This window comes from Cajanus cajan, chromosome 9 (assembly GCF_000230855.2).
Source record: "Cajanus cajan strain Asha chromosome 9, NIPB_CcT2T_4, whole genome shotgun sequence".
NCBI classification, from domain to species: Eukaryota; Viridiplantae; Streptophyta; class Magnoliopsida; order Fabales; family Fabaceae; genus Cajanus; species Cajanus cajan.
Genome location: NC_138525.1, coordinates 40,784,301 through 40,798,576, shown reverse-complemented (window position 1 = coordinate 40,798,576; position 14,276 = coordinate 40,784,301). Strand labels below are relative to the sequence as shown.

Below are 14,276 nucleotides of genomic sequence, written 5' to 3'. Positions count from 1 at the left end.
CCTACAAAGGTCACATACTTGATTTGTAGCCACTGAATTAACCTTAGCTTTTTCCATCTTGTCTAATCTTTGATTAAGAGTATCAAATTTTGCTAAGAGTAACTCAATATTGTTCACTTCATATCGCCCCGGAGTTCCTTTCCTTGCTGTGACTTCTCTTTCACTGTATTGGCTGTGATTTGAGGCTACATTTTCCAAAATAATCATGCAGTCATTAATAGGTTTCCCCATGAAAGATCCTCCAGCTGCTGAGTCTAATATCATGGTGCTTTGTTGGTCCAATCCTTCAAAGAAAAATTGGATGGTAAGCCAACGGTTGAAGCCATGTTGTGGGCATGCTTGAAGATATCCTTTGAACCGCTCCCATGCTTCATAAATAGTCTCTCCAGTGCCTTGTTGGAAATTAGTGATTTTCTTCCTCAATTCTTTAGTTTTAGAAGGAGGAAAGAATTTCTCTAGAAAAGCTCTTTCACATAATTCCCAAGTTGCTATCTTTTCTCTAGCCACTGTTCTTAGCCACACCTTTGCCTTATCTCTCAAGGTGAGTGAGAATAAGCGGAGTCGCATTCCATCAGAAACTTCATCATCAAATTGCTGGGTCTCACAGATTTCCAAGAACCCCTCTAAGTGGTCATTAGGATCTTCTGATGGTAGTCCTCCAAAGGTGTTCTGTTTGAGCATATTCACCAGAGAAGCTGGTACAGTAGCTCCAGTTCGCATCTCCCCTCCAGGTATCCCACGAGCTACGGGTGCAGAGTAATCCCGAAGCGGTAAATTATCTCGTTGTGCAGCCATGTCAAATTCTCTAGAAAGGTTTCTTTTCCTTCTCAGGAGAGTTCTTTCAATCTCAGGATCAAGTGGTGTTGGTTTCCCAAGACGTAGAGATCTCTTTTGCATTAATCCTAAGGCACTGCAAAAAAAAGAAAGTGACCCGTGAAATCTGAATTGGAGAAGTAAACACTAAAAAAAAAAAAAAAAAAAAATTATTTATTTATTTAAATTTTAATTTTAATTTTAATTTTTTTTTTTAAATTCGAATTAAAATAATTGTAATTTAAATCAAGAGACGTAGTCCCCGGCAACGGCGCCAAAAACTTGATGTATGGAAAACCGCAAGTGTACGGTTGTCGTCAAGTAATAAATATCGAATCACAGGGACTACGTGTTTGACCTAGAATTACTAGTATTTTAATTTGAATTTTAAAACAGATAGAATGTTTGTTTTGAGATGATAAGATCAGATTCGCTGGTAAAAGAGATAGTAATGCAATTAATGAATAAGATAAAACTTTAAGATAAGATAAGGAGATTTCCGGGAATCTAGGGTTCGCACAAAGAGTTCCAACAATATTGAATTATTATTTTCATTAATTAATTCTATTCCATCTTGAAGGTAGTCTTAACCTAATTTAATCCTTGCACCTTCTCAGGCTACGAGGACGTGTTTAATTAAAATTAATCCCTACTCTCGTGGTAATTACGTTCAATTAAACCCATTAAGATCTTTGTTAATCTATTGCTCCTCGAAAGCTTAAATCAACTCTCGTGATTTAACACTCAAGTTTGTTCCTTTAGGTTCCGATAATTAGGTTCTCCTCTCAGTTCATCCCTAATTATCTATGATTATGAAAATTAAGATTAATTGTTTATCATAATTATAATCAAGTTCTCCTCTCAGTTCATCCTTAATCAATGTTATTATGAAAACTATAATGTTAAAGTTCATATATAAAATATAAAAGAACAAATCAAGAATTGGAATAAAATTAAGAAACTGAATAATGCATTAATAAAGAGGTTCTCAGAGGCTAAGCCCTGATCCCAGAAAAAGGGAAACTACTCACAGGAGTTCATAGTAGTTCTCCAAGAAAAGAAGAATAAAAGAAAAGCAAACCTTAGAGTCGATGGCACAGGCGCCCAACCTTCTCCAAGTGTCAAAAACTAAATAAAACTGTCTCCGAAAACAAAAGTGCTGTTCTAGGCTAACCTCATCTAATTTATAACCTAAAAGGGTAAAAAGGTAAAACTACCAAGATAAAAATTACAAAAATAAAAATAAAACATAAAACTTAAAAAGCTGGGACGCGAAGTGAATCACGGCCGTGACTGAGAATCACGACCGTGATCTTCTCTGGAGCACATCTATGAAGGGTCAGTGGCGTTCACGGGTGTGATTGGGAGTCACGGCCGTGATTTTCTCTGGTGAATCACGGGCGTGATTTAGAATCACGGCCGTGATTTTCCTTGTAGCTCAGCATTTCCTCTTTAATTCTTAAATCTTGATCCTGCTCAGAGAAAACACAACACATACCAAGAAAAGCATAAAATAGGAAAATGATATAAAAATTTATTAAAAACATGAAAGATATGCATGATTATGCTATGAATTCTTGTGAATTAAAGTGCTAAAATACGAGTAAAATACACAACATCAATACATTGGGCTTAACAATTATATCTGTAATTGTTGCTCTTTACATTCCCCTAGTTGCTTCAGGTGAGATGCCTGAGCCAGGAGTGTAGATGCTGCAAGACGCTTGCTTCTAGAAGATAATCACTTGAGCCGCCTTTCAGTTTTCGATTCAAGTGATCGTTGCTTGCTTTGTTTTTGTATCTTATTCTTTTGCCCCTAATTTTTGCCTAGGACATATCCTAGCGGGGATAAATTCGCCTTTGTTTTGCCTAGTACCCTTGTACTGGCGGGCTTTTTATTTTGCCCTAACTTTTGCCTAGGACGCCCTTTTTGGGTTTTCATCCTAGCGGGCCTATGCAAGCAACGTCTTCAAGCATAGTACTTCTTTACCACGTCAGCGTTGACTGGGTATCGAAGTTCTTTTCCATCCATGTCTGTGAGGATCAGTGCTCCTCCTGAGAAGGCTCGTTTTACCACGTATGGTCCTCCGTGATTTGGGGCACACTTTCCGATTTTGTCTTTTTGAGTTGGTAGCAATTTCTTCATTACCAACTCTCCCTCATGGTAGACTCGAGGGTGGACTTTCTTGTCAAAAGCCTTTTTGATCTTCCTCTGATAGGCTTGACCATGGCATATGGCGTTCAGCCGTTTTTCTTCAATGAGGTTCAACTGGTCATACCGGCTTTGAACCCATTCTGCTTCGGAAAGTTTTGCTTCCATGATTACCCTTAGGGAAGGTATTTCGACTTCGACGGGTAGAACTGCCTCCATCCCATAGACGAGGGAGAATGGAGTAGCTCCTGTAGATGTGCGTACAGAAGTCCTATAACCACGGAGAGCGAAGGGTAACATCTCGTGCCAGTCTTTAAATGAGACAACCATCTTTTGCACTATTTTCTTGATGTTCTTATTGGTTGCCTCGACTGCCCCATTCATCTTTGGCCGATATGGGGAAGAATTATGGTGTTGGATCTCGAATTCTTGGCACAGTTCTTCCACCATTTTGTTGTTCAGATTAGATCCATTATCAGTGATGATTTATTTCTCCATGCTTCCACTAGATTATTCTAAAATTATTTGGGACAAGAGAGAAAAGAAAGGAAAGATATTTTTTGTTCTGAAGTTTGTGTTTTAGAGGGGATTTATTTTTCAAAAATGGTTTTTGTAAGAATGGATGGCCAAGGTAGGCTTATGTGTTTAGGCTTGTTTGATTAAACACTTATGAAGTTAAAAAGTCGTGTTGTGATTCGACAACTTGGATAGCTTCCCTTGAACCTTTCTTTTTGAATTCGGTTCATGGTACCATCATGGATTTATTTTTGTTTTTTGATTGTCCTTATTTTTGCCTAAAACACCCTTTTGTGGCGTTTTAGCGGACCTTTGTTTTTGTTTATTTTTGTAACCCTAACTTTTGCCTAGGTCACCCTTTCGTGGGATTCCTAGCGGGTCTTTTGCCCTTATTTTTGCGCAGTCCCCTTTTTGAGTTTCCTGCCGAGGTTCTTTTATTTTGAAAGATTTCTTTTTACCCATGATGGCACTTGTCAAGGCCAAGGGAAGGTGCTCCAAGTTGTCACACACACCTCCACATAAAAATGATGTGGGTTTATTATTATTAAGATGATTTTAACCTCATTCATGTTTATTCAAACAGGGTTAAAAATAATGTGGTTTAGAATTTTATTATAAGCAAGAAAAGAAGCAATGAAGAATGATTTTATTATAATCATAGCGAAAACATGTATCCTTATTTCATCACTGATATGGGTCCCAATGTTGACCTCTTATATCTCTCGGCCATGCTCCAAATTCACAGTCTCCAATTTCTCTTGACGAGTTGGAGTAGGCGAGCTTCTCGTTCTAGCAGTCTTTGCAGATCCGGAGAGATGGTCTCCTCATCACTCTCCAACTCAACCCATTCACTTTCGGATCCCGGTCAGAGCGAACAATTACAGACATAATTATTTTATTGGTTCTGTTTAGGTTTAGAATTATTAATGTTTGTCGCCACCGGCCCGAAACGGGCTTTCGGCATTCGCGAATGATGGTTGGACTCTTTTGTTTGTTTAAAAATATGGATTGCTAGAATGACTTATTCTCAAACTGAGACCTCGTCAAACGAGCAATTTTATTAAAAGGCTCACCAATCCATGTTAATCCCAAGTGGGACCCTCCATGGATTAGTGGTTTTCATAAAAGGAAGGGTTCATGGAGTCGCCACCAATGTTTTACTCAAAACATTGGAAAAAGAGGTTTAAGGCAATCGATTCAAAAATCGACTTCGGCCATTACAACCAGAGTCGGGTAAGGGAGTCGGTTACGCGTGGGGAAGGTGTTAGCACCCCACAGCGCCCCTTTCGGGTTCCCTATGACAGATTATTTAAAAATAATAGTGCAAAATTACTAAATTACCCCTATTTATTCTAAGCAATTATAAATTAACTATCTACATGATGACAGTTTAAATATGTACACACAGAAAGCGGTAAAAAAAGGGACTTTAAAGAGATAAACCTTTGAAGCGTGCTTTCTTATATATCTTGACAGAAATTGGGAAGCGTTTTGGCGTTCCCTCCCTCTACAAGACCGCTCGCTCCCTCCTATAAAATTTTAACTATGGAAATCCGGAGGATTTCCCTTCGACTAGGTTCGAGACTCAAGCAAATGGCTCGTGACTCAAGAACTTCGTCGGATCAACTCTCCGAGTGATTTCTAGGCAGAGCACTGCTCAAAAAAACCCAGAATACTCAAGAAGAGGGTTAAAACTGTGTGTGAAAGTGTAAAATGACGTCCCATTGACGTCATATTTATAGGGAAGAGGCTCAATACGGTTTATGAGGGTCAATACGGTCAACATTGAAATTTTGAACTAATACGGCCGTATTGAATTCAATACGGCCGTATTGAAGTTCAAAAAACCTCAATACGGCCGTATTGAAGTTCAGTGCGGCCGTATTGAAGTTCAGTGCAGCCGTATTGAATTCAATGCAGCCGTATTGAAGTCCAGAAACTTCAATACGGCCGTATTGAGTTCAGTGCGGCCGTATTGAAGTTCAAAATGTTCAATACGGCCGTACTGAACCTCTGGGAGGCCGTATTGGGCTTCTTTCCTCCCACTTTTCTTATTTTAGCTATCCTAAGACCTCTAGACCTATAGAGAACCCTCCTTGGGCCTTCTGGAAGTCCTTCTGGCTGATCTTCCTTCAGTCTTCGAGAGTCTTCAAGCTTTATTTTCGACCCGGACAATTTTAGGGGTCTACAGCTGCCCCCCCTTTACTTAGTCGGACGGCCTTTTGGTGTACCGGCTGACAAGTAAAGGAGTTGACCCAATTGTCCGGGTGATGTGCCAACCTTCTGACTTGTAGTGTCTTCCGGTGGAAAATTGTTGAGTAGCCTCTCCAGGTTTTGTGCATACCTCGGTGTCGCCACCGGCCCAAACGGGCCTCGGCGGTCGCGAAGACGGTCGAGCTCGCTTTTATTTTAGTTTTGAAAATGTATTGGATTATTAGAACGACTTGTTCTCAAACTAAGACCTTGTCGATCTTATCCAATTTATTTATTAAATGTCTCACCAATCCATGTTAATCCCAAGCGGGACCCTCCATGGATTAGTGGTTTTCGTAGTAAAAGGGTTCATGGAGTCGCCACCAATGTTTTACTCAAAACATTGGAAAAAGGGATAAGGCAATCGATTCAAAAATCGACTTCGGCCATTACAACCAGAGTCGGGTAAGGGAGTCGGTTACGCGTGAGGAAGGTGTTAGCACCCCACAGCGCCCCTTTCGGGTTCCCTATGACAGATTATTTCTAAAATAACAATATAAAATTACTAAATTACCCCTATTTATTATAAGCGATTATACTTTAGATATCTACATGATGACAGTTTAAATATGCACACAGAAAGCAGTAAAAGGAAGGACTTTAAGAAGAAACCTTTGAAGCGTGCTTTTATATATTTCGTAAAACTGGGAAGCTTTTTGGCGTTCCCTCGCTCTACAAGCCCGCTCGCTCCCTCCTATAAAATTTTGACTACGGAAATCCGGAGGATTTCCCTTCGACTAGGTTCGATCCTCAAGCAAAATGGCTCGGGGCTCAAGAACTTCGTCGGATCAACTCTCTGAGTGATTTCTAGGGCAGAACACTGCTCAAAAACCCCAGAATACTCAAGGAGAGGGTTAAAACTGTGTGTAAAAGTGTGGAATGACGTCCAATTGACGTCATATTTATAGGGAACAGGCCCAATACGGGCTACAGAATCAATACGGCCGTATTGAAATTTTTGAACTTCAATACGGCCGTATTGAGTTCAGTACGGCCGTATTGAAGCTCAGAAATTTCAATACGGCCGTATTGAGTTCACTGCGGCTGTATTGAAGCTTCAATACGGCCGTATTGATTTCAGTACGGCCTATTGAAGTTTCAGAAACTTCAATATGCCGTATTGAGTTCACTGCGGCCATATTGAAGCTTCAATACGGCCGTATTAAGTTTAGTACGGCCGTATTGGGCTTCATTCCCTCCACTTCCTTATTTTGAGCTATTCTAAGACCTCTAGACCTACAGAGAACCCTCCTAGGGCTTTCCAGGAGTCCTTCTGGCTGATCTTCCTTCAGTCTTTGAGAGTCTTCAAGCTTTATTTCCGACCCGGACAATTTTAGGGGTCTACAGCTGCCCCCCCTTTACTTAGTCAAACGGTCTTTTGGTGTACCGGCTGACAAGTAAAGGAGTTGACCCAATTGTCCGGGTGATGTGCCAACCTTCTGACTTGTAGCGTCTTCCGGTGGAAAATTGTTGAGTAGCCTCTCCAGGTTGTTGCATACCTCGGCGCTTCTGACAACCTTGGTAGCTAAGTTTAACACCAACGTGCTTCTGACGACGCTGATGGCTGAGTATTGTCTCTCCAGACCTTGAGTACTGTCTCTCCAGACCTTGAGTACTGTCTCTCCAGACCTTGAGTACTGTCTCTCCAGACCTTGAGTACTGTCTCTCCAGACTTTGTTTGAGTATCGTCTCTCCAGACTTTGTTTGAGTATCGTCTCTCCAGACTTTGTTTGAGTATCGTCTCTCCAGACTTTGTTTGAGTATCGTCTCTCCAGACTTTGTTTGAGTATCGTCTCTCCAGACTTTGTTTGAGTACTGTCTCTCCAGACTTTGTTTGAGTATCGTCTCTCCAGACTTTGTTTGAGTATCGTCTCTCCAGACTTTGTTTGAGTATCGTCTCTCCAGACTTTGTTTGAGTATCGTCTCTCCAGACTTTGTTTGAGTATCGTCTCTCCAGACTTTGTTTGAGTATCGTCTCTCCAGACTTTGTTTGAGTACTGTCTCTCCAGACTTTGTTTGAGTATCGTCTCTCCAGACTTTGTTTGAGTATCGTCTCTCCAGACTTTGTTTCGGTTGTCTTTGACGATCTAGGCAACTGAGTTTTGCCCTCTCCAGGGTCTGCGTCCGTGTCTTCTGATCACTTCGGCAATACGTGTTTACCCTCTTCAGGGATTAGTGATAGTTTTGTCTCCACAGTCCACGATGCTGCTTCGACGGTTTGATTTTGATTTTGGTGCCACTGAGGGCTGGATAACGCAGGGATCCGTCTAGGGGATGTGCAGTCATTCATAGGTTTTTGTGCCCCAACTTGCATTGCTTAGTTGGTACCCATGGGGAATTTTTGTTTCCTTGGGGTATAGACACAGATGCTCTTCTTGAATTGAGCGGTGCCTTATGTTTGGCTGACGTCCTTTCGACGTTGGTGGAGTATCCCGGTTATCCTTATTCGGGTGTCTCTTTTCAATTTTTTATTTTTTGTAGCCTCTGTGTAGGCTGTTTATCCACTGGGGATTTTGTCATTCATTTCTTGACTGGCCTCTTCTGTTAGGCGTATCAGCTTGACGTTCAATGATTGGCTGAGAGCCGGATTCCGCTTGGGGAATGATTATTGATCTTTTCGATTTTTTTCTCTTTTTTGAAAGAGTGCCTCTGAGTAGGCGAATTATCTTGATGTTTAGTGTTCGGCTGAGTGCCGGATTCCGCTTGGGGAATATTTATTGATATTTTTGATTTTTTTTTTTTGTAGGAATGCCTCTTGAGTAGGCGACTGGGGATTTGGGGATCTTATGTATCCCAGAGTATTATTTAGGAAGCCTCTGCAGGCTTAGCCTCACTCAGCGCTTGAGTCAGAGAGCTATCTTCCACTGAGGAAGTTTGAAGTCCTTTGACTGAATATTTTGCTTGGATGATCGCGCTTCCATTGGGGATTTTGACGATCTTGCTTTGATAGCTCTCGCTGGGGATTTGTTCCATGAGCTTGAGTTGAGGTTTCTCTGGGGAGTATTATTTCCGCGAGCCTCTCCAGGCTCATTTATTCTGAGAGAGTATTATTTCGGCAAGCCTCTCCAGGCTCAATTATTCTGAAAGAGTATTATTTCAGCAAGCCTCTCCAGGCTTAGTTATTCTGAAAGAGTATTATTTCGGCGAGCCTCTCCAGGCTCAATTATCTTGTGCGAGTATTATTTCGGCGAGCCTCTCCAGGCTCAATTATTCTGTACGAGTATTTTTTCGGCAAGCCTCTCCAGGCTCAGTTATTCTGTATGATTTGTTGGATTTTCTGTATTTTGCCGTTTTTCGATTTTGGCTTTTTCTGTGTTTTTGCCTTTTTTATTGATTTTCGGCTTTTTCTGTACAGAAATGTCTCAGTTATTCTGAGAGAGTATTATTTCGGCGAGCCTCTCCAGGCTCAGTTATTTTGAGAGTATTATTTCGGCGAGCCTCTCCAGGCTCAGTTATTCTGAAAGAGTATTATTTCGACAAGCCTCTCCAGGCTCAGTTATTTTGAGAGAGTATTATTTCGACAAGCCTCTCCAGGCTCAGTTATTCTGTGGGAGTATTGTTTCGGCAAGCCTCTCTAGGCTCAGTTATTCTGAGAGTATTCTTTCGGCAAGCCTCTCCAGGCTCAGTTATTCCGAGAGTATTCTTTCGGCAAGCCTCTCCAGGCTCAGTTATTCTGTATGACGCTGTTGATTTTCTGAATCTTTGCATTTTGTTTGCTGCTGTCATACACAAGCAATTTTTCTATTTTTTCTATTTTATGCAATTGCCTCATGATAAGGTCTTTAAATGTGCAATTAATATGTGTGATGCATGCAATACAATTTTTTATTTTTGTTCATTTATTTAGAAAAGTGAGTGGCTCTCTCTATCCTCTTCTTCTTGGAGGACTTTCTGTCATTGACGCGAGGGAGTATTTTTATGAGCCTTTATGCAGGAGATTTATGGATTTTATAGGAACCCCTCCAATTTTCTTTATTCGACCGATTATTAAAAGAGTTTCGTACAATTTTTGAAACATCAATTTAGAGGCATAATCACATGGTCAAGAGAGAAAAGAAACAAATGGATATTTTATTTGATATTCACAAGTGTTTTTTTACAGAAAGATATACAGAAGGAAATTTCTGAAGAATGGCTGGCCAGGGTAGGCTATATACATTGGGCTTAACAATTATATCTGTAATTGTTGCTCTTTACGTTCCCCTAATTGCTTCGGCCTGAGCCAGGAGTGTAGATGCTGCAAGACGCTTGCTTTTAGAAGATAATCACTTGAACCGCCTTTCGGTTTTCGATTCAAGCGATCGTTGTTTGCTTTGTTTTTACATCTTATTCTTTTGCCCCTAACTTTTGCCTAGGACGTATCCTAGCGGGGATAATTTTTGCCTTTGTTTTGCCTAGTACCCTTGTACTGGCGGGCTTTTTATTTTGCCCTAATTTTTGCCTAGGACGCCCTTTTTGGGTTTTCGTCCTAGCGGGCCTATGCAAGCAACGTCTTCAAGCATAGTACTTCTTTACCACGTCAGTGTTGACTAGGTATCGAAGTTCTTCTCCATCCATGTTTGTGAGGATCAATGCTCCTCCTGAGAAAGCTCGTTTTACCACGTACGGTCCTTCGTGATTTAGGGCCCCCTTTCCGATTTTGTCCTTTTGAGTTGGTAATAATTTCTTGATTACCAACTCTCCCTCATGGTAGATTCGAGGGTGGACTTTCTTGTCAAAAGCCTTTTTGATCTTCCTCTGATAGGCTTGACCATGGCATATGGCGTTCAGCCGTTTCTTTTTGATAGGGTTCAACTGGTCGTATCGGCCTTGAACCCATTCTGCTTCGGAAAGTTTTGTTTCCATGATTACCCTTAGAGAAGGTATCTTGACTTCAACGGGTAGAACTGCCTCCATTCCATAGACGAGGGAGAATGGAGTAGCTCCTGTAGATGTGCGTACTGAAGTCCTATAACCATGAAGAGCGAAGGGTAACATCTCGTGCCAGTCTTTAAATGAGACAACCATCACTATTTTCTTGATGTTCTTATTGGTTGCCTCGACTGCCCCATTCATCTTTGGCCGATATAGGGAAGAGTTATGATGTTGGATCTTGAATTCTTGGCACGGTTCTTCCACCATTTTATTATTCAGATTAGATCCATTATCAGTGATGATTTATTTCTCCATGCTTCCACTAGATTATCCTAAAATCTTTTGGGACAAGAGAGAAAAGAAAAGAAAGATATTTTTATTCTGAAGTTTGTGTTTTAGAGGGGATTTATTTTTCAAAAATGGTTTTTGTAAGAATGGATGGCCAAGGTAGGCTTATGTGTTTAGGCTTGTTTGATTAAACACTTATGAAGTTAAAAAGTCGTGTTGTGATTTGACAACTTGGATAGCTTCCCTTGAACCTTTCTTTTTGAATTCGGTTCATGGTACCATCATGGATTTATTTTGTTTTTTGATTGTCCTTATTTTTGCCTAAAACACCCTTTTGTGGCGTTTTAGCGGACCTTTGTTTTTGTTTATTTTTGTAACCCTAACTTTTGCCTAAGTCACCCTTTCGTGGGATTCCTAGCGGGTCTTTTGCTCTTATTTTTGCGCAGTCCCCTTTTTGGGTTTCCTGCCGAGCTTCTTTTATTTTGAAAGATTTCTTTTTACCCATGATGGCACTTGTCGAGGCCAAGGGAAGGTGCTCCAAGTTGTCACACACACCTCCACATAAAAATGATGTGGGTTTATTATTATTAAGATGATTTTAACCTCATTCATGTTTATTCAAACAGGGTTAAAAATAATGTGGTTTAGAATTTTATTATAAGCAAGAAAAGAAGCAATAAAGAATGATTTTATTATAATCATAGCGGAAACATGTGTCCTTATTTCATCACTGGTATGGGTCCTAATGTTGACCTCTTTTATCTCTCGGCCATGCCCCAAATTTATAGTCTCCAATTTCTCTTGACGAGCTTCTTGATCTAGCAATCTTTGCAAATCCGGAGAAATGGTTTCCTCATCACTGTCCAACTCAACCCTTTCACCTTCGGATCCCGGTCAGAGCGAACAATTACAGACATAATTATTTTATTGGTTCTGTTTAGGTTTAGAATTATTAATGTTAAGAGAGAAAAGAACAAAAAAGAGAATAATGTGAAAAATGCCTCTTTATTGATATGTATTAAAACTGTACAAAAACCCTTATTTACATGAAAAGGTTCTCATGATCTCGGGTACTGATCATGAGTCCCTAAAAGAGAAATATGAAGGGGCCCTATCGTGGCTTGTTCTTCTCTCTACTCCTGCTTTGGCAGAGGATTCTTGCTCACGTCGGGCGCTGTCGAATCGAAGGTGACCCACCCGGCATCAATAAGGTCTTGGACCTTGTATTTGAGAGCTAGGCATTTCTCTGTTGAATGCCCTGGTGCCCCCGAATGGTATAAACATTTGTCTTGTGGCTTGTACCAATCGGGGTAAGGTGGGTCGATCTTCCTTGGTGGAACATGAGCTAGAAGTTTGGCTTCTACTAGCTTCGGCAGGAGATCGCTATAAGTGGTCGGAAGTTTATCAAACTTCTTCACAGGGGTGAATTGCGATCTTCCCGACTTCGAAGTGGAAGTAGCCGAGGGTATGGTTATAGCATTGACTTCTCCCTCTTTCTTCTTCCCGAAGACCTTCTTAGCTTCATATGATTGGGAAGGCTTAGCCAGCTTCCCACTTTTAAGTCCTTGTTCCACTCTCTCCCCAATGGTGATGATGTCCGAGAAGAGTGTCGTTGTGTTCCCTATCATTTTATCGTAATAGGGACCAGTCAACGAATTGATGAATATGGACACCGTCTCCTTGTCCGACAGCGGGGGCTCTATCTGTGCCGCCAACTCCCTCCATCGTTGGGCGTACGCCTTGAAAGATTCATCATTATTCTTGCTCAAGGCTTGAAGATCAGACCTATCGGGTGTTAGGTCGATGTTGTATTTATAGCGCTTGAGAAAGGCGTCGGCCAACTGCCTCCATGTATGTACTAGATTTCCATCTAGCTGCATATACCAGTTGAGCGCGGTATCAGCTAAGCTCTCTTGGAAGCAATGGATCAAGAGCTTTTCATTTGTGGCATATGCAGCCATCTTTCGGTAGTACATGGTGAGATGACTCTTGGGGCAAGTCGATCCCACGTATTTTGGGAAATCTGGCACTTTAAATTTAGGAGGGAATTGAATGTCCCTCACTAGGCACATGTCGGCGGCATCTTTGATGTCAAAATCATGCCCCTCCATAGCCCTCAACCGATCCTCTAGGGCGTGGAATTGTTCTTTTGAAACCTCGGGCTCTTTGATCACAATTCCAGCCCCAATAGGTATGGCATGTGGAGGATCTTCTTCATGCTCTTCCTCCTCTCCCTCATGATGGGACCCATGGTCACTGTGATGAGATCCATGAATGTTATGGTGACGCATGAGTTCCAACATTTGCGCCATCTGCTCTTTGAGCTGTGAAAGCTCGGTCGTGAGCTTCTTGTTTTGTTCCTCTAGCGCTTCCATTTTTTTGATTTTCTTTGCGCGTGTGAGGACAGAGAGGTGACCAGCCACTTTCTAAAATGAATGTTTATTCTAATTAGCTTATTTATAATATGAATACACTCTTGATGTGAGCTTGATAATCTTTCATCTTTGAGGCGCTGCCTTTTTAAGATGAAAGTTTATCACCCTCCCTAGGCTATTATCTCTCCACAACGGAGAATCTCAATAGTCACGGGTCTCTTTCACTCACATCGAGAGGGTATTAGTGAACCTATAAATGATGATGAGGATGCATGAGGTATTATTGATAATGATGCCTATGCTCCTTACTTTTATTATATTTTCACACATTGGTTTTTCCTCTCATGTCATGGTTTTTTCATGCATGCGGATTATTCTTTAGACCTTATCACGAGGTTATTTATTAATGCACAAACAATTGCACATAAGCATTTACACAAACAATTCACTCATCCACGAACAGTCACGAGCGAATCACGAGGTAGGGGTATCCTGCAGAAAGGTGCATATTCAAGGTAGGTTCTAACTGTTCTCACCAGTCCAAGGCCCCCAAGGTGCCCCCATTATAGGGACCCAATTCCTCTCATCGTAGGTCGATGGAAAGCTCCAACGCACCGTCGGACTCAAGTTCATGGTTATCACCTTGAGTGATGTTTTCCGACAACGGTCTACGGGCACCTATAGGCCCATTCGACAACCGGCCGTACTAACATCCACTCCCTATGGTTAATCACTCATGCCCCCAGGTATAGAGGGAACTGTTGTGTGCAAAGGTTTGTGTGCAGTTTTTATTTCAAACAATTGCGTAAATTTAAAAATATAACAGTTATTTAAAGCCATATAATAAATCATGTTATCATACAAGCAAGGGGTAATGAAGTAATTTTTAACTATTATTTGTTAAAAACAATCTGTCACTAAATGGGACTGACTCTCGAAGCTTCCCCAGTGGAGTCGCCATCTGTCGCCACCGGCCCAAACGGGCCTCGGCGGTCGCGAAGACGGTCGAGCTCGCTTTTATTTTA

General features: G+C 41.2%; 1 non-coding gene across 1 annotated transcript; it reads left to right on the top strand.

Moving 5' to 3' along the window:
• Positions 1-319: 319 nt before the first annotated feature.
• LOC145952221 (small nucleolar RNA R71) lies at positions 320-426 on the top strand. Its single transcript, XR_014429900.1, has one exon. It is a non-coding gene; the product is annotated as a small nucleolar RNA R71 (small nucleolar RNA).
• Positions 427-14,276: the final 13,850 nt, after the last annotated feature.